This window comes from Patagioenas fasciata, chromosome 3 (genome assembly GCF_037038585.1).
Source record: "Patagioenas fasciata isolate bPatFas1 chromosome 3, bPatFas1.hap1, whole genome shotgun sequence".
Lineage (NCBI taxonomy): Eukaryota > Metazoa > Chordata > Aves > Columbiformes > Columbidae > Patagioenas > Patagioenas fasciata.
Genome location: NC_092522.1, coordinates 96,106,353 through 96,125,420, shown reverse-complemented (window position 1 = coordinate 96,125,420; position 19,068 = coordinate 96,106,353). Strand labels below are relative to the sequence as shown.

Below are 19,068 nucleotides of genomic sequence, written 5' to 3'. Positions count from 1 at the left end.
AATTCAGAACTAGATTTCCTTGGGCTTGGGTTTTGTTCTCATGGCACTAAACATTAGAAGTCTCCCTTGGTGGTTTCATTTTTTTGTGTATGTGTGTATGAATGTAATTACAGCCAGTTTTTGTTATCTGAGACTTTATATTTCATGTTCTGTAATGCAATTCAATTTACAGTTCCTAACAGCAAGCAGTGACTTTTCTCAGTGACTAAATAAAGAGGCTGATAGACATAATTGCTCCTGAAGAGAAGAAGGAAAGAGTAGTGATTCTGTGAGTGCAGTTCTGTTTGTTTCCAAACAAGGGGATTCATGATCAATAAAGCTCATAAAACAAAATATAGTTATGAATAAAACAGTTTTGATCATGTTTATGAAAACCTTGCTTTACAATAAAAGCACCCACAGAGAGGATCTCATAAAGCAGGAAACCAAGTTAATTGCAGCAAAAAGAATAAAAGTCTTCCTTGAACAACAAACACTAGGAAATGAAAGTGGCTTTTCCATTCACCAAGAGATTTGCCTACACTACAGTGCAGAGCAGAAACATTTGAGTTAGTAGACAACATAGCACAGATATCAAGGTTAGTACAGCCGTAACTACACTGAGGTCACAACAGCTTGCAAAACCTGACTGAAAACTAAGTATATCAATCCATACCTGACCTGTTCCAACATACTAACACTATGTGTAAGCATCAACACATTAGTTTCCGTTAATGTTCTGCTTAGGAGTGGAGAGAAGGACCCTGTTACAGTTGTAAAATGCAAACTCAAAGGAAAACACTTTGAATAAGCGATACTTCTACTAAACTGTTATAATGTATGTTGTCAAATGAAGAGAAGAGCTTATCTTACAAGATTCTGTGAAATACTTAATAAATTAAGGACCATCTTTTGATGATACTTGAGTCTACTTTAAAAATTCAAGTATTTAGTGCTGATTTTTCATATTTTATTAAAAAAAAAAAAAAAAGGTAAAATATGTGCTCAGTACGACCTGCATATTGTAACACAGCATCTGTCTTATCACATATTCATACAAGAATGAATAGCTCAAAGGAGCAAAAATGGTTGGATAAGAGGACGTTTCAGTCATTTTCATTTCAGTCCTTCTGCCATAAAAGCTAGGATGTCTTGCATTGGGATCAAAGGGGGGAAACACATGCTCAGCTCACCTCTATTCACATGCACTGCAGTTCAGAAAGAACCCAGAGTTCCCTGGGGCAAACTAATTGTTGTTGGCAATATGTGCTGCTGTTGTTGGTACAAAGGGCAAAGTAATGTAGTAATATTTTACTAGCATCAGATAGTGTTGTGCAGTAAAAGGCTAGGGCAATTTAATGCAATACCATTTATTTATAATGGAAGCCTGAATCTCCATCCACTGAGCTATAAACCTGTATTTTGCTGGATATAGAGTCTATTTCCCTAGATCACCAAAGCTATTAAAATCTGAAGACTAAGTTATTGATATGGAAACCTGTTGCTGAGTTCTTTAGATCTGTCTAGCACATATATTTTGGAGATCTTGGATTTTTTTTTCTTTTTTTAGACTTAAAGCTGCCAGATGGTCACTATTTATCTTATTGATAATGTAATAGAAAATATAGCTTTAATAGCCAAATTTGACAGAAGTTCTTATATTATATATACTGATTTATCTTCAAAATCAGCATGTTCCCATTGAACCCGCATGTTTTAAGAAAAAGGTGAGATATAAACTTGCAAGACAAAGGTTCAATGTCAATGTTTTCTATAGTGAAATTTGGCTTGTAATTGTCATCACTGAACTGAAAAGTTTCATATTAAATAATATGCAGAAACAATGAAGAAAGACAGTCACAATTTTTTGTTGCAGTTTATAATAATTTAAGCTATGCAACACACTTATTGAAACACTGCTTCTCTCTTCAAAACACATTGTTACAGAGCATTATCCAAGCACCGCAGAGGAACTGAGATGAATTCAGGTCTCTGTTTCCAGTAAGTCTAAGATACTCATGCCCACTGGATGATAAACTGTGGTTACAATAAATCATATTCTGATATGGTTCACTAAAAGAGTTCTTCTGTGTCCCACCAGAACCTTAGCAATACCTACTGTTTTTATAATTTTGTTATCACTACCAAAGATACTGCTCTATCTGGTCTTTTTTTAATTTGGGGGGGGTTTAATTTTTATTTTTTTTTTTTACTCAAAGCAGTGTACACTTACTTAAAACTGCCTATATGAAACTGAATCTGTATCACGGTATATAATAGCTAAAGCTTTTACTGAAGTGGGTTTAATTCACAGATACTAAATATACCAAGGACGCCATTGAAAGAATGGAAGTAGAAAACACACATCTATGATGTGAGAACAAAATAGTCCAACATGCTTTTCCTAAGGGTAGTACAAAGTTTGTTCCCAGGCATATCACAGACAATAATGCCATTTTGAATGTTCTCCTACTAGTCCTGCTAACAGCTAGATAGAATTCATACAAAATCTACCCACAATCTTAATTTAAAAAAATCTGGCTCAAATTCCATCTTTGTAACGCCAGAGAATACACTGAAAACTGAGTTATGATTACCTCTGATGATGCAGGTGACAAATAGTCCTCAGATTCTATCGTAGTCTAAATCAGCACAGAGAAAGTGTAGATGAGAACTGTAAGCAGATACATACAGTGTATATTCATTCCTTTTTCTCTAGTTACAAACTTTTCCTTTTGAAAACATTCCTCTTGGACCATCAAAATCAATACAACTGAAAAAAAAAATGATGAAACTTTGGAAGCCTTTTACTGTTATTCCTAAGGTTGAATCGCAGTCACTTGTTGCAAGAGAAAATAGATCTCCTGCATTTATCATCAGGAGTCCTTGGCTTTCAGACAACATTAAACAGAACTGCTTGTTCCCCCAAATATTAGCTAAAGACTTTTGTTTCCACCAGGACTTTCCACATCGGCATATCACATGCCAATGGTTACAGCTCAGGCATGTTACCTATAAGAAGGCAACATATACTGCTGATTAATACAAACCAATGCAAATTACAGACAAGAGCATAAAAAGGGAACCATCTGTGGAACCATGTCTATTTATAGCAGATAAGATCTAGCCTAATGTGCAATGATATTCCCAAAGGTGATTATCAACTGTGAATTAAGAATGCATATAACATCTCTTTGCTCCTACAAGCAGAATTTGGGGTAACTGTGCTTTAAATATTGTCTTAATTGTTTATGGAAATTACAGTAATAGTGGTATTGACAAAAAGAAAAGCAAATGAAAATGTTATGGTATCCATGTGCAAATTTAATAGGGAAGTAAAAGGGCTAGAGATACCTTTCCTCTACTCCTAGTAACAATTGTTTCAATATTAGTGCTCTTAAAAATGTATTGTTGTACTCACCGAGTTTTGCAGCTTTCCTCTTCTTTTCCTATACATATTACAACTTAATGTGCCCTACTAAAAATCATAAGTCACAGCCATACCACCTATCAGGAACACAGACTTCAATTCAAAAAGATCCATGAACCATACCGCATGGTCATCATGTTCTGTACTTTTGAAAAACTAGCAAAATTTAAAGCCTTTCTGTTATTAGCTTTGCAGTTTCCTTAGCATCTGAAGTCAAGCACAACTCTCCAAATCTGATAGTGGTGAAACTCCTGTTTTTGTACTTGATTAGCACTGGTCTGAAGAAAAGAAGGCCTGACATCTCCCTGTCAATGGAACTGAGACTATAGATCCCGTACCTTGACAGAACGAATAGTTCAGTGGCACACAGGGCATGCTAAAAAGAACTAGTTAAAACTACTCTAATTAAGTCAGACCATCACATGATCACATATGCAGGGAGTACAGGGCAAGATAGACAGAAGGTACAAAGTAGCAGGGATTCATCCCTGTGAGTTAACTCCTTCAGCTGAACATTGAATGTTCCAGTACTTTCTTCCTTGATGAGAAAGATTAATAGACTGGCATGTTTTGGTGTGTTTCTTCTTTTTCCTGTGATCATAGTCAAAAATATAGGATTTCTGCTTTTTGGGCCTATAGACATTCTGGGTAGATGAATTAATATGAATATTATGAATATTATATCACATGGGGTAGACCTACTTTGTATTCAGATCTCTAAAAATCAAAGGTGATTGTATCCATAATGAAGACCACAAGGTATGATATAGAAGATGCAAGCAAGAATTATTCAACAGTACACACTCATTCAGGAAAAAAAAAAAAAAAATCCCAATCATGTTCAGCCATTTTCAGCTGAGATTTCTACAACTGAAGGCCTTTGAGCAGTATAGTCTCACAGAATCTAGAAGTTAAAAGCATTTTTGTTCATGTTTAACTGAAAATGAATCCGTGTATGCATTCTTAATTTTATTGGCAGAATGTAATAACTCTGTAATATTAAAATTTAGAACATGGAATAATGCCAACTATTTAATAATAAACATCTCAATTGGTTTTATAATTTTAAATACCACGGACAGTCCTATTCCATCAAATTTCCTTTTGTATACAAAGAAAGATGTTAATAAAGAAAAAAAATGTTTAAAATCAATGCCTGTCTAATTTTGTGAAGCTATTGGGATCTCTCAGTACTTTGATACTTTATGCATTAAGTCACTCTAAAAAATTGCAATGCTTTGTGAGAAGTTTCAAGGACACAATGAAAGAGAATTAAATTATCGAGCAATGTTACTGCTTGTTCTTATATTTACATTTATCCAGGATGAAGGTAATTTACTGGGGGGGAGGGGACAAGGAGAACCATACATCACACTAATGCAAAGTCCATGAAAAATTTGTCCTTCATGCTGTGACTGGACACTGTCAAGCAAAGTTTACAATCTTTTTATCTGCATCTAAGCAAAGCTGCAGTATTTAGTTACCTCATTTGTCACTAGTTACAATATTTTTCCCCTGTTTATACATACGAGGAAAAGGAGGAAAACAATTCATCTGTTAAAAAGAAATAACCTCTAACCCATAACCTGCAGAATCTGATGTATTTATTCTCTTATGTTTCCCCAGATGGCAAAGTGGTGAAACAGAACCAAGAACACCCAGAGGCAGTTGCTGCAGCTTATCTGTGGAGAATTTCAGGAAGAACCTGCTTTTGCTTTCATCGTCCATAATATAGCTTGGGTTCCCTTTACATTATGTGCAAATAAATTCCCCTGTGATATCTGTGAGAAATTAAATTTAAAATAGACTTCAGTCATGACTAAAGAGCTGTCAGTGAAACCCCTGGTCTTAGTGTAATGCTGTAGAGTAGGTACTCAAACTCAGATAGAAATCTCACCGATGTACAGAACAGCAGTGTAGAACAGTGGACAGCTGGACAATAAGATTATGACAAATCCATTATGTGTTTTTTTTTTTTTTTTCAACAAGGAGTTAATCTAAATTAAATTTCAATAAAATTTCCTGTGCAAAAACTTAATCTTGTTTTCACTGATGTTCTATGTTTCATAGAAAAGGCCTAGAATAGAACCTTTGTTCCTGACAATGTATGTTGTATTCTAAAATGTGAATAATCACACATTATTTGTCTTCTTGAAATTAAGGAAGTATTTTTATGGAAGTGTTTACATACCCCAGTATTATAAGTTGTGAAAGGAACCAAAGTGAAATGAAACTGAAGGGGGAAATCAAACAAACCCAACCCTTTGCAAAGACAGCAAGGTGTACAGTTATATTTAATTCTGCCTCTAGCCACATTATTTCCCACTGTTTTTTCCAGCAGTATTTCCATCTCTGTCATTTCATCTCAATAGCTCTGTCTGTTTGAAAGGCAGGGATGCTGTTTTATGCCTGCTGCATCACAGAACTCTCAGCCATATGGATTGTCCCACAGAGACCCCTATGGGCTCCTAGAAAGGCTTTGCAGTCCACATGTGGTCCTTTTAAAGCTATTCTCATCCTTTCTAGACCCATAAACCTGGTAGGTAATGTGAGGAGAGGACTCAAAAAAGCCCCCATGCTGCTAGAGATCATAAATGAATATAAACAGGCTGTCTTCATGAACGTCCTATTTATTAAGAGATCAGTGCATCTGCTAATGAATCTGTAAGCTTTTTTTTTCCTTTTTTTTTTTTTCCATCTGACAGGGCAGAGAGGGTAGTAGCAATAGGGAAAACATTTAGACATGATGCACTGGATAATTTTTTCTGCCCAGAATTATTTCACAGCTCTAAGAAAAACCTATTTAAATGTGGGAAAAGGACCAAAACTATACAATATATCTTGTGAAAACACTCTGAGGAATTTATAATTTTAAAAGGCTTTTGCATTAAGATAAGACCACCTTTAATTGAGGCATCAATGTTTAGTGCATTTTTATATCCAGATTTTATTGTGGAACATCATCTTTGGAAATGGGGTATGTAAATGCAGCTGGATAACAAAATGGCTGATACAGGGAGCTGCTCAAGAACTTGATAGTTAGCCATACAACCCAATACAACCTGGCTTATCCTCACTAATTCACCATTGTATATCACATAATGTTGACGAATTTAATGGAAACTATAAAAATAGTTATTAAAAAACTACTATGGGGAAAGATAATTTTGACAACTATGTCAGCCCCACAGCTGTACTGAGAATGCCAAAATGCCCTGAAATACATTGTGCCAAATATAAAAGCTACAGGACGACTCACGCAGACAGGATAGGATTTATTTATAAAACACAGGAGCCTAGAGCTATAAGGGAGCCCATAATCACAGAATGTTAAGGATTGGAAGGGACATCTAAAGATCATCTAATCCAATCCCCCTGCTGGAGCAGGAACACCTAGATGAGGTTACACAGGAATGTGTCCAAGGCGGGTTTTGAATGTCTCCAGAGTAGGAGATTCTGCAGTCCCCCTGGGCAGCTTTTTCCAGTGCTGTCACCCTCACTGAGAAGAAGTTTCTTCTCAAATTGAAGTGGAACTTCTTGTGTTCCAGTTTGAACCCATTACCCCTTGTCCTACCGTTGGTTGTCACTGACAAGAGCCTGGATCCATTCTCATGACGTTCACCCTTTATATATTTATAAACATTAATAAGGTCACCCCTCAGTCTCCTCTTCTCCAAACTAAAGAGACCCAGCTCCCTCAGCCTTTCCTCATAAGGGAGATGCTCCACTCCCTTAATCATCTTTGTTGCCCTGCGCTGGACTCTCTCCACCAGTTCCCTGTCCTTCTTGAACTGAGGGGGCCAGAACTGGACACAATCTTCCAGATGTGGTCTAACCAGGGCAGACTAGAGGGGAAGGAGAACCTCTCTCGACCTACTGACCAACCCCCTTCTAATACACCCCAGTATGTCATTGGCCTTCCTGGCCACAAGGGCACAGTGCTGGCTCATGGTCATCCTGTTGTCCACCAGGACCCCCAGGTCCCTTTCCCCTACACTGCTTTCTAATAGGTAATTCCCCGACTTATACTGGAACCTGGGGTTCTTCCTACCCAGATGCAATACTCTACACTTGACTTTGTTATATTCCATTAAATTTTTCCCTGCCCAACTCTCCAGCCTATCCAGGTGTCACAGTATGGCAGCAGAGCCTTCTGGAGTGTCAGTCACTCCTCCCAGCTTGGTGTCACCAACAAACTTGCTGATAGTACACTCTATTCCCTCATCTAAATCATTGATGAATATATTGAATAATATAGGCCCCAGTACTGACCCTTGAGGCATTCCACTAGATACAGGCCTCCAACTAAACTCTGCCCCATTGACCACGACTCTCTGGCTTGTTTCCTTCAGCCAGTTTGCAGTCCACCTCACTACCCGGTCGTCCAGACCACACTCCCTCAGTTTAGACATGAGGATACTGTGGCAGACTGTGTCAAATGCTTTACTGAAGTCAAGGTAGACCACATTCACCTCTCTGCCATCATTTATCCACCTTGTTATGTCCTCATAAACAGCTATGAGGTTAGTCAAGCACGACTTCCTCTTGGTGAAGCCATGTTGACTACCTCTAATGACCCTCTTATCCTTGATATGCCTTGAGATGGCACCAAGGATAAGTTGTTCCATCACCTTCCCAGGGATGAAGGTGAGGCTGACCGGTCTACAGTTACTCGGGTTCACCTTCTTGCCCTTTTTGAAGACTGGAGTGACATTTGCTTTCTTCCAGTCCTCAGGCACCAATCCCGTTTCCCAAGACTTGGCAAAGATGATGGAGAGTGGTCTAGCAATGACCTCAGCCAGCTCCTTCAGCACCCATGGGTGCATTCCATCTGGACTCATGGATTTATGGATGTCCAAATTGCCTGATTGCTCCCTAACCCAGTCCTCATCAACTAAGGCAAACTCCTCCGTTGTCCTTTCTTCCTCTGGGGCCTCAGGCATACGAGGCTCCTCAGGACAGCTTCCAGCAGAGTAGACAGGGACAAAGAAGGCATTCAGTAACTCTGCCTTCTCTGTATCAGAAGGCAGGGTCCCCAGGGCACCCACCTCATTCATCAGTGGGCCTACATTGCCTCTGGTGTTAGTTTTATCTGCCACATATTTGAAAAAGTTATTTCAGTTGTCCTTGACCCCTCTCACTACGTTTAATTCTAAGGAGGCCTTAGCTTATCTAGTTGCCTTCCTACATCCTCTGACAACAACCTTATTTTCTAAGTATCTAAAGTATCCATATGCAGCTGACAGATGCAATACAGGGCCTGTGGACTACCAATATCTTTCTAAGAGTGGCTGCTGGAAGTTACTTGAGCCTAGCACCCTTTAGGGTGCCTAAAAAGGCATTGAATCTCCACATTTGGACATCTAAATGACACACAAGTGTATGAAATGCCTGGACAAGCTCTTCTACTAATAAATTTAATTACACGTATACTGGTTTTAAAACCTGAAATAATTATTTCTAATTGCCTGAAATGTGTCTTTATATCTTAAAGGCATCATTACAAAACTAAACCTACTCCACCATTTCTTTAGGAAAATATTTGCCACCCTTGTTTACTTTTGTAGCATTTTAACTAATGAAAGTGAATACTAGACTAAAAAAGGTAGAAAATCTCAAATTTCTTGCTGAAAACAAAAAACAGAGCAGAGTGTTTTATGGGATTTCTGTTTCACATAATTCCCTTGATGCTTCCACTTTTTGTGCAACAATATAACTATTATTCTTGCGCACCATGTACACAGAATCTGGATGTGTTTCATCTCTGCTGTGAAAGCAGTTGCTAACACATTCCATTTGTCTTGCACATGCTAAACCCCTTAACTCCAAAATGTTCTGTCAAATATTTGGTATTTATACTCTAGTTTGGTATCTATACTCCAGTTCCAATTTTATTCAGAATGTGATAAACTTTAAAAGGTACCAACTAAAGAAAAAGAATGTAATCTCCTAGTTGCAGACTGAAATAATTTCTTCAGCTCTCCTAATGTCACACAAGACTGTCTATGAACCTTTTATTTTTTCTGGGATGGGGGGTAATGTCAGACAAAACTCACAGTATGAGGACTGAGAATTAATGGTGCAACTGCTAGCTTGGTTCCAAGTTTAGTTATTGTATTTATCTTAGATATATTTAATCTCTGAGCTCATTATGAAGACCTTTATAAAATTGTCTTACTGGATATATAAAGACTGAATTTTCTTCCTCTATTATCCTAGTGTTTACGATGGAGAAAGAAATTACATTTGTTTGCCATGGTGTGCCCTGTTTAATTTATGCTGATTATTACATATCTTGATTCATATACAATTATTAGGCAACATTTTCTGTTTCCCCAGCATAAATTGAGTTTAACTCTTCTTGCTTTAATAGATTTCTGCTGCATGTACTGTGGTGGCACAGAGAACAGTGCTTTGCTCAGTGATACTCTGCAGATGCTTTCAAGTCTGTTCCTGTGTGGAATCAGGACACGGGCAGAGAATGCAGCCTGCATTTGGGGCTGGAAATCTTTTGTGGTTTCTCCACTAGAGAAAGCTTGGGTGCTCCAGTTGAACCTGTGCTAATGACTGGCTTTGAAAGTGGCACAGAGCTTACAGGTAAGGAGTCCTGGCACGCTTAAAATATCCAAAATATTACATGGAATATGATACACACAAAGGCTAATATTTGGAGATTTCTTTAGAAAAGAGTCAGACAAGGTTTTTATTCCAAAAGAGATGTAACTTTTTCATTGGCCGTTTTTGGTGATGGAAAACGAAATCCAAATCTAAACAGGAATATCACAGCTTTTTCAAAAGATTGAAAGGTAGTAAGTTACCAGAAGAGAATAAAAGACCGTTATACATATTTAAAACACCTACCTGCTCCATAGGAAGCTGTCCTCTTGAGATTTTTAAATGGTTGTAAGAAACGCAGTTCGTGCCAAACAAAGAACAAGGCTACAAATTTTAATTGAAATATTCATTTTCTAGTAGGACACAAATTAATAAATTTAAAATAAATAATAAATTAACTTAGTTACTGCAAACATCTACATTAGCTTTAGGTTTATTCTGGTTTTGTTGCTTATTCAAATGAAAGGATACTTATGCTGCTTATGTTCATGGGATGGTGAGAAACAAAGATAAAAAGTAAAGCACCTTAACACCACCTTCCTTCTTCTGAGCCTCAGCTTCACTCCACACCTCTTTCACACCCCTGAGCAGCATAGGGAGATGTGGAATGGGGTTGTGGTCAGTCCATTACAGCTCTTCTCTGCTAATCCTTCATCATACATGTTTCACCAGCTCTGGCATGGGCTCTGGATATGCCACAGTTCCTTCACAAGATATCCACATGGTCCAGCATAGAGTCCTCCATGAGCTGCAGTGTGGATATCTGCTCACTATGATCTCGCCATGGGCTGCAGGGGAATCTCTGGTCCAGTGTCTAGAGCACCAACTCCCCTCCTTCCCTGGCCTTGGTGTCTGCAGAGTTGTTTCTCTCACATTTCTTCCTCCTTTTTCTCACATCTCCAGCTCAACATTTTTACCCTTTCTTAAAGACATTTTCTCCAAGGCATCACCACCTTGGCTGGGGGCTCAGCTGTGCCCTTCAGTGGGTGGTTGGAGCCTCTGGAACCGGCTGTGTCCAGCATGGGGCAGCCTCAACTTAATAAGAACCAGCTTTAGATCGGTCCCTACCATCAATAGATCCTCTTGGCAATCTCACCAAAATTAGGGAGGACTTAAGTACCTAAATCCACATATAAAACTGCTTCATGAAAGCTACTTAAATTTTGACGACTGTAGAAAAGATTATATCTGTTACAGTTAGCAAAAATGTCACGTGAAACCATGCATGTTTCCTGTGAGTCTCTCAATGGAGACCTGATTTATCAAGGTTCTTCGTCCCATCAGCTGAGTCGTAATTGTGATTGAGAACATAGAGTCAGGGAACACTGTCAATCCCTTAGATACCTGGACTAATTGGAAAGTTCTTATTTTATTTTATTCTAGAAATGCATCATTACATGCAACTTTTTTTTATTATAGCCATAAAGTATCACGTTGATCTGTCATCAGAAATGAAGGAATATTTTAAGTTCAGCTGGACAATCCTATTCTCCCTTGAAGTGCCATTTTCTTCTGAGATGTCTTTGTTATGCTTTATGGCATTAATTAGAGACATAATATAGAAAAATATTTCAACTGTCTGAGATACTAGACAAATGTAATGCACTTTAACCATCAATGTAATCTAACATCTAGATTGAAAGTGCCACTGGAGCATATGAGAATACTCTTCAGACTGTCTATACTCCTAAATATTTACACAGTATAGTACAGGTTGTCACTGTTTTACTGGATGGATATCTTGTATTGTGGAGCAATAGCCAATAATATTTTGTATTGTAGATTACAGAAGAAGTCTGAATTGTTTTGGGCAAACTTACTATGTTTAACGACAATAGAAATCTCAAAATACTTATTGACAATGAATTCATTAGAAGTATTTTGAGCCCATGTTTACTTAGGGGAATACCTCCAAATTGGGGAGACAAGGCAGTTATAGGTAGTTTCCAGGTAGAACAAAATAATGTGCAGTTACCTAGGTAAGCTAATGAAACCGTCAGATACAATTCTCTTTCTCTTTAAAAAATAATCTACCTCTAACTGTGTATCACATTGTTAATTGTCTGGTAACTAAGGTGAAAATATCTACAGGATCAAAGAGCATTCTATAATGATCACTTTAGCCTTTTGCAACTGTCCCCGGGCTATACCTGCAGAATAACACAACTAGCTGCTGTAGTCCAAGTGACCTCGATGCTGGATAGACTCAGCCAGGCATAATTGCTCTTTTGCAGCGGGAAAGCTTGGCTCATTTTTTGCTAGAAAACATTTAGTTATTTGTGTGACAGATTTTATGCAGAAATTAGCCTTTGGATGATCTGGACTGTGTGACATAGACACACACAGACCGAGTATTTGTTAAAAAAATATATTTTTTGTGATCTTGGCACTGGGCAAACTTGTATGGAGAATGAGACTCTCAAACAAGGCAGTCAGTTGCTCTACAGATGGAAACAGGAATCTCCTTGCAATGGTGTCTTCAGCTGGCCCGCATAAGTCTTCCCAAAATCCTGTTCTGTCAGGCTCACAAATTCCAGATGGCCCATGGTCCTACATGACCACTCTGGCTATTGGCTATCTTAACCACACATAAAACCTCTCCTAACTGTCTTCCATATGTATAAAAGGCTGGCCTACACAACTATTTCTGCATTTGCTACAACAGTCTCTATTGACCATTTACAAGTACCTTATCTATGTACAGTTTAGTTAGTTCTGCAGCAGAAAACACCCAAGGGAATCTCTGGAAGTGCCAGATTCTCCACTTGGAATTTTAATCAGCATATTTGATCAGCAGAGTCAGAGCAGGAGCTACCTGGGAGAAATGTTATTGAAAACCTTCTTGAAACCACGTTTAAAAATTCTGTAACTACTACTAATACTTCAATGTTGAGGATGTGGGATCTCAGTCAATCACATTATCTCATGTTCACTGTTTTGTCTCTGCAGAAGAATAGGTGGGGGATTTTCTCACTCCTCAAGGAATTAATGACCCAAGTTAACTGACTGCGTAAGAGGTACAGCTCTGACACTCAGCTCTGCAGCAATTATAACACATAAGCTTGAGTTTTGCACATTTAACTTCATTTCTATAGTTTTGCCATATCTGCAATTCCTCACAAAACAGACATGAAATACCACCAGTATTTTAAATTGGTTTATAAACCAGATTATAACCACTTTTCTAACAGAACTAGAAATAAGGATGTTCAGAATTAACTCTCCATTCCATCTCCTAGAAGCATTTAGCTTCCAATTGTAGCAGGTTCCCAAAGTTCCCCACTCCAGTCCTCATATACATCCACAGAGGCTATACTTGGACTTTTTGCATAAAAACAGATATGTAGAAGACTTTGCAGAAGACAGTGGACATGAAAGCAATTTTAGCTCATACTTTAATCCCATCAAACTTGGTACATGCACACATTTCTATAGGGAGTTGGTCACATTTCTGCAAGTTTTTTACTTCAGGTTAGTTCTTTGTCCTAGCATTACTGCTGCATACTGGCAAAAATTTCGAGCAATTTTAGTCCCAGTGCTAGTCAGGTATATAAAGCATGGAACAAGCAATTGAGTTCCCATTGTCAAAATGAGGAAGTCTTAGATTATGTCAGAAATGAGAAGTTATTTTCTGTTCTGATTTTTTCCAGACTGAAAGCAGCTTGTGATCCTGAGGCCAAAAGTTTTGCCATTCCCCACAGTGATCTTTGTGGTCTACCCCCACAAAGAAGGCAAATCCAAGCTGGCTATTGAGAAGAATCCTACATACAAAATATCACTAGACTGTGCATAGGCATTGTCTGGAAAAGTGGGAATTAATACAGCAAAACAGTACTAGGAACCATTTAACAGCTGAACTTACATAGAAGTATCTATTAAAGAAAAAGAGATGAGAGTTTTTAGAAGACTGATGAATTAAGTCAGTTTTAAACTTTCCTGGACTCATTAATAACACCCTTCCTCCTAATGGCTAGTTCTTATTATCAGTCATTATCACTATGTATTCAAGGTGGTCAGTCCTCAACAATCACAACCAACACTCAATGCTAAAATGCAATATCAAGGACCTGATGCCACCTGATTAGCACTGATGGCTACAGTTCTGGATGACCTTAGTCTCCATAGTGAGGGTAAGGTGGATCTGAAGTGGAAGTCTTTTTCCTAAACCAAAAGAAGTCCTTTCCCAGCTCCCTAGGTTTCATTGTTTCAATGAGCAGTAACTGACCATTGGTGTGTTCTTATACCTCTGGGAGATGCTGTTCACTATCAGTGTTCATATTTTCAAGGACTTCGCTGTTAACCCACACTTAAACTGCACATCATAACAAGAGAAAGCTGGCACCAAGCTGAGTTCACCTTGCAATTTCTCATAACAAGTTGATAACAAGACTTAATAGGCCAGGATTGGAATTTCACACAGTTTACATCCAACAAAATAAGCATAAATCCCATTGTTAGCAATGGGACAGTACTATTACTGTGCTATCGGGTAAAAAAAAAAAAAGTTTGTACAGTTATGGTATATTAGTGTGTTACTATTTGAGTTCAAAACAAGCTACTATTAAAGACTGCTTTGTGTACTTCTATATTATACAGGTACAATATGCCTCTGCTTTAGCTACAGTTGTTTTTTCAACTACTGTAACTGTGGCATCAGGGACTAAATACTACATAAGACCAGGCAGTTTTGTTAAATTTATAGCTAGATAAGCTCCCTTAGGAAAAGGAGCAGCTTCTCAGACTGTCTTTACCAGCAGGGGATCTCTTGCATGTATTGATGACATATTCTCAGTGTCATCTAGGTCCTCTGGAAATCACAGAATCATAGAATCAGAGAATCACAGAATCATTTTGTTTGGAAGAAACTCTCAGGATCATCAAGTCCAACCATAACCTAACTCTAGCACTAAACCACATCCTTAAGAACCTCATCTAAACACCTTTTAAACACCTCCAGGGATGGTGACTCCACCACTTCCATGGGCAGCCTGTTCCAATGCCTGGCAACCCTTTCTGTGAAGAATTTTTCCTAATATCCAATCTAAACCTCCTCTGGCATAACTTGAGGCCATTTCCTCTTGTCCTATTGCGTATTACTTGGGAGAAGAGACCAACACCCTTCATGCTAAAATCTCCTTTCAGGTATTTGCAGATGCGATAAAGTCTCCCCTCAGCCTCCTTTTATCCAGGCTAAACAGTGCCACTTCCGTCAACCACTACTCATAAGACTTGTGCTCCAGGCCTCTCACCAGCTTCATTGCCCTTCTCTGAACTTGCTCTATCACCTCAATGTCTTTCTTGTAGTGAGGGGCCCAAAACTGAACACAGGATTCAAGGTGGAGCCTCACCGGTGCCAAGTACAGTGAGAAAATCACTTCTCTAGTCCTGCTGGCCACACTATTTCTGATATAAGCCAGGATACTACTGGCCCTTTTGGCTACCTGGACACACTGCTGACTCATGTTCAGTCAGCTGTCAACCAACACCCCCAGATCCTTTTCCCCAGGCAGCTTTCCAGCCACTCTTCCTTGAGCCTGTAGGGCTGCCTGGGGTTGATGTGACCCGAATGCAGGACCTGACACTTGGCTTTGTTAAACCTCATACAATTGGCCTCAGCCCAATGATCCAGATAATCAAGTCTCGATCCAAAAGCCAACACTCTTCTCTAGGTCCTGCTACACCTTCATAAAGCATCTACAACTGCCTTCTGCCTCTCCTATTGCACCCTATTAAGCAGAGAAACTACCACAGTTGTCCTTATAGCCATTGGTTGGCTTCAAGGTACAGCACTGATGACTCTGCCATGTTTTGGTACCATAACCAAAGTCCATACTACAGATATCCTTTTGTGACTGAAACTGTCAATAGCTATTGAAGAAGAAAGTAATGAGCTGCTATTTTTGTTTTTTGAGCTACATATACTGCACTACAGTTATTACTTAGATTTCAAGTATTCATTGGTTCTATCCAAGCATTTTCTCAGCCTCATATATTTAAGCTCTGTGGAATGGCTTAACAGTGTGCAGCTGCTTAGGACAAAATCCAAAACATCTATTTAGGGTTCTAAAAATAGGCATTTAAATTTACCTAATTACAAAGTACTGGAAACCCCACAGTACTGCAGCTATGTAACCCTGAAGGCAACAGAAGTTCCCTATGCAGGTTAATTTAAATTCCCTCATCAGATCATCCAGGCACAAAGTACGTAGAGGAGCCCAGGCCATTGAACTGTTTTCTCTTGCTTACTTGTAGATTCTCCCTCTCATCCGACTTTTACTTTCCCAGAAAACAGCAATCTGGTTTTCATACCCAAGTTTGAGAACATTTTTACACACAGACCCTTCTATTCCTTACTCACCTACATCTTGTGTATTGCCTTGTCACTGAATTACTGTACTTTTTTTTTTTTTTTTTCCTTGATTTTACACAAAAGACATAGGAACTCACCTAGTTAAAGATTTATCCTCAGAAGAAGACTTCCCCCATCTGGCTCCCCAACAAAGAAAAGTTATCTCATGATAGTTTTAAGTTCAGGTTCTGGAGTTCAGTTTCTCTCAAGTTCAATTACACCCTGCTATCAGTGGTCTTGGCTCCCCTGAGGACTTCACATATCAAGAGGGACAGTTAATCTCTTAGAGGTATCTAATTGTCTCCATCCACTTTGGTGGGAACTTAGCTACCTTATTTCATCATTTTGCCTGACTAAGTTGGTGAGTTTACATCACAATGTTAAATATAGAAATAGAGGGTACTCATTTTATGAGCTATATCATTATCATAGAATGTCTTGAGTTCAAAGAGACCCAAAAGGATCACTGTGGGTCACAGGATCCAACTCCTGTCCCTGCATATGACAACTCCAAGTTCACACTGTGTGTCTGAGGCCATTTTGTCTGGTCTCTCTTCTTGAACACTGTCAGGCTCGGGGCCATGACTGCCTCCCTGGGGAGCCTATTCCAGTGCTCCACTAACCTCTGGGTGAAGAAACTTTTCCTAATGTCTAACCTAAACCTCCCCTGGCACATCTTCCTGCCATTCCCTCGGGTTCTGTCATTGGCACCAAAGAGATTAGCACCTACCCTTACTCCTCCCCTTGTGAGGAAACTGTAGACTGTGAATGAGGTCTCCCTTTAATCTCCTCCAGGCTGAATAAACCAAGTTACTTTAGCTGCTCCCCATATGGTTTCCTCTCCAAAGCCTTCACCAACTTTGTAGCCCTCTTCTGCACAACCCTCTTCTGCACAGCAGTTTTATATCTTTTTTATACTGTGGCACCCAGAACTGCACACAGTGCTCCAGGTGAGGCTGCACCAGTGCAGAGTAGAGTGGGACAATCACCTCCATTGGCTGGTTGGCAATGCTGTGCTTGATGCATCTCAGGACATAGTTGTTCCTCTTGACTGCCAGGGCACACTGTTGGCTCATGTTCAATTTGCCATCAACCAGAACCCCCAGATCCCTTTCTGCAGAGCTGCTCTCCAGCATCTCATTCCCCAGTCTGTATGTACAGCCAGGGTTGCCGAGTCCCGGGTGCAAAATCCAGCACTTCCCCTTGTTGAACTTCATGTGATTGGTGATTGCCCAGTTCTCCAATTTGTCCAGATCCGTCTGCAGGGTCTCTTGCCAGTAAAGGCAAGAACACCTGCAAAAGGAACATTCTGCAAGGAGTCTTCCCATTAATCAAAGAATGGTGTATTGCTAGTTTTTCTTAGCTGATCAATGCATAGTCCTTCATTATAGCCTCCTAATGAGTGCTAATAGGGATATCTTATTCACTATTTTATCTGTGCTCTCCATTAAGTAACACATCTTGGAAAATAATTAGCCTGATTTTATTTATTCTCATCCATGTAAAAATTATCTTGATTTAGAGTGGAGAGACATTAGAAGTTTAAGAGAAATGATAATGCTCAGCAAATGTAATCCTTCCATTCATGTATTTCACTGGCATTAAACTTATGTCCTTCATAATCAGGTTTGTATCTGAATCCTTTTATTTGGGTTTTGTTATGGCTCACCTTAATCAGGCAGTCTTTTTAGTATTCACACAGATCTAGAGTCAATGTCTAGTTCATGCCAGATGAAAGTAAACGGATTTCAGTTAGCTTCTCGTATGTCAATCTAATTAAACACTTACTGTAGAAAATGGAAGTGACATATGTAACAGAGCATAGAGGTATTTATGCAGTTTACATAGCAGTTTTCAGGTGTTAAAACAACAATGATTAAAGCATTGCATTGTTTATTTACTCATGGGAAAACAACTGGGCTCAGTTTAACACAAAGCAAAGGAAGACTTTCAGTTTAAATCGCTCTTATGGTAGTTAACTATTGCTCAATAATGAAAGTAGAGGAAAAAATCCTGCTAAAACAATCCAGCTGCAAATTGACCAATTCAATTATCCTTCACAATAGGTGGGGCAAGACCAAGTGTTATTGGGTACTAAGTGAGAAGGTGACATTTTCATTGGCTTTGTTGGTCATATTCCCTTGTTCTTGCACTTTATCACTAGTAATGGAGACTGAGGCTGATTGCTACCAAGTAAAGAGTTTAGGCTTTCTCTGAAGTGTGTCTCCATTAGGAATCCTACCTGTTTCCAATGCAGCAACTCACTCTCCAGGAACATATTGGGTTCATTTCCACTTCCTAATCAAAAGCAGCTGGTTAGGACACTGTTCTTTTAGGACAGTGTTCTCCAACCTATGCAACAACTCATTTATAGTTAATTTGTTCTTCTCCTTCAGGCCTTACTTTTGTTTTCTGGATTATCTTAAATGCTGAATGTCATGGTGTCCAGTTGTCCCAGAAAGTTCATCTCTTATACTCTGCCATCTTAAAAAAAAAAAAAAACAGTGGTCTTACATACAAACCCAACCTAGAACTTCCTATTAACCTTTTATATCCATAAGTGCTCTTTATGCTGTTGCTCGTCCCTGTAGAAAAAATTTTGCATTTACATCTGTTGTATCTTTCAGATCTTCTGTCTGACTGATAAACACATTTCTATTTACTAATGGCTTCTTGCAGTGGACTGTCTAGCATA

General features: G+C 38.8%; 1 long non-coding RNA gene across 1 annotated transcript in view; it reads right to left on the bottom strand.

Annotated features, from left to right (window-relative positions):
• Nucleotides 1-3,754, bottom strand: part of LOC139827759 (uncharacterized) — a 59,587-nt gene extending 55,833 nt beyond the window's left edge. Inside the window, exons 1-2 of the long non-coding RNA XR_011738685.1 lie at nucleotides 3,401-3,754; nucleotides 2,577-2,653 (exon numbers count right to left, since the gene is read on the bottom strand). This is a non-coding gene — a long non-coding RNA (uncharacterized lncRNA). The remainder of the gene's footprint in view (nucleotides 1-2,576; nucleotides 2,654-3,400) is intronic.
• Between the last annotated feature and the right edge of the window lie 15,314 nt (nucleotides 3,755-19,068).